This window comes from Phoenix dactylifera, chromosome 2, assembly GCF_051530095.1.
Source record: "Phoenix dactylifera cultivar Ajwa chromosome 2, Ajwa_hap1_PhDact_Kaust_v1.1, whole genome shotgun sequence".
Lineage (NCBI taxonomy): Eukaryota > Viridiplantae > Streptophyta > Magnoliopsida > Arecales > Arecaceae > Phoenix > Phoenix dactylifera.
In genome coordinates this window covers 48,417,367-48,419,532 of record NC_143191.1, presented here as the reverse complement: position 1 = coordinate 48,419,532, position 2,166 = coordinate 48,417,367, and the positions used below count along the sequence as shown (strand labels likewise).

Genomic DNA, 2,166 nt, shown 5'->3' with positions numbered 1-2,166 from the left:
GGGAAAAAAAAAAAGTGAGAGACCCTTAACGGGTCCGACCTAACGGGTCTGATCCGGGTACGGATCCGAACCTGTTAGGCCCAAATAAAATAAAAAAAAAATGGGTTTAGCCAAATTTGATTAAAACCGAGCCCAGTCAGATTAGGCTAAGTCCGGACGAACCCAAACTATAAATTGGGTTAAATCCGAACCAAATTAAGCCCAATTGAGTTGGATCTGAATCTAATTAAGCTGAGTTAGTCTCAGCAGACCCAAATTGAATATGAATCAAGCCCAATTCAAAACCAGTTTAACTAAATTGAGACCGAATTGACTTTGGGCTAACCCTGACTCAAGCCTAGATGAGCCACATTGATCCTGGACCAAAATTAAACTTAATTGGACTTGAAATTGAGCCCAATAACATAATCAAAAGACCAAATTGACCCGATAGGGCTAGACCCAATCAGGAACCGAGCCCAATTCTTTAATTAAAGACCCAATTGACCTACGTGAACCCAATCTGGTTCTAAATCGAGGCCAAGGGCTCTAAATTAAATAAATTGGACTTGAGATCCAAGCAAGTAAATTCATGTTATGATAAATTAGAAAATTATGAAATAAATAGAGAATAATGTGACCCCTATGTGATTTATTTAGGTGATCAAGGATTTGTCACCCGGACGTAAGAAATTGGAAAGCATATTGCTGTAAGTAACCTTGGCACTGATCTTAAAGTTTTTAAATTACTGTTTATTCATCATTATGAAAATGTATTGCTTATGATATATTTTTCTCAAAATTAGGATCAAGTATATGATTGCATGTAATTCATGAATTTGATTAAAGAGCATCCTTCATGAATATTTGATGGTGTATGAGTTATGAAATTATGATTATGTTAGACTGTATGAAAAATGATATTTGAGGCATGTTTATGCATTTTAAATTATATAATGCCATTTATCATTTTCAAACCTATTTATGATGATTATGATTTATGAAAGAAAAAGAATATGATTTATGAACTCTCAGATAGCTATGACCACCTCTAGAAATAGAGGCCAGTCGACACCCTGGAGCTCGCATCCAAAGAATAACAGGCCCTCTGCCAACGGGTTAAAGTTGGTAACGAATAACAGAATTAGTCGACTAAGATTAACAGGCCCTGCCACGGGATTATAGTGACCATAGCAGCACATCCATCTGAGAGTATGTTTTATAAAGTATGGATAAATGGCAATATTTTTATGTGACTTGCATTATCATGATTATGAACTTTTATGGATAGAACATGCATTGCTTTATGACCTGATTTGTGTATATCATCTATAAAATGTTTTATTTTACATCAACTGTTGGCTTTTTAATCACTGCATTGGCATAATTGTACTTGATCCAATAAGATAGTACCTGGTTACTTACTGAGCTGTGTAGCTCATACCTTTTTATCTACTTTTTTTCCCTACAGATGATTAAGACCACTAGGAGCTGGGAGCTTGATGTTATTCAGGGTTGGGGTAATTGAAAATGTTATGTAATAATCAGATTTTAGAAGCTCTGTACTGTTCCAACTTCATGAACAATGTTATGACATTAGTAAATGAAACTATTTATTTTTATTATGAAATTTTATGTGGCTTCGTGTTATTGTGTGCATAAGATAGCAATAGCACGGCCGTGTCATGATCCGGATTTGGGGCGTGACATTTAGTGGTATCAGAGCCGAGGACGGCTCTTGTCCGATGGTGGGAAGGGTGTGAGGCCCAATAGTCCCACATCGGAAAGACTCGTTCCAGAGCCTGAGCATATGAGGCGGGTATCTCCTAATCTTGCAGACGCGTTTTGGGTGGAAAACAAAATCGGAGAGGGGTGAAGGACGCTTGCGTGAAGCCCCAGAACCGGACAATATCTGGCAGGGGAGCCCCGTGTTCTCCCCTCATGTGGCCCCCACGTGGGCACTAGGTGCCTCACGTGCCTCGCAGAGGCGGGGGCGTGACAGTGCTTATGATACATGATTTCAGTAAGATATATATCTTAGGCTCAAAGATAAATTTTCCACCCTAGCATCATAAACCATCCTCATTGATTTTTTTTTCTAAAACAAAAAAACAAATAAAAGAAAGGATTGTTGGAATCCCTCGCACGCCGCAGAAAATTTCAGAAAAATTCTGCGCGCAGCGGAAG

The 2,166-nt window shown here is 38.4% G+C and overlaps 1 long non-coding RNA gene across 1 annotated transcript; it reads left to right on the top strand.

The window, feature by feature from the left end:
• The first annotated feature begins 417 nt into the window (after positions 1-417).
• On the top strand, positions 418-1,609 carry LOC120106261 (uncharacterized). Its single transcript, XR_005508461.3, has 2 exons — positions 418-689; positions 1,451-1,609. It is a non-coding gene; the product is annotated as an uncharacterized LOC120106261 (long non-coding RNA).
• Positions 1,610-2,166: the final 557 nt, after the last annotated feature.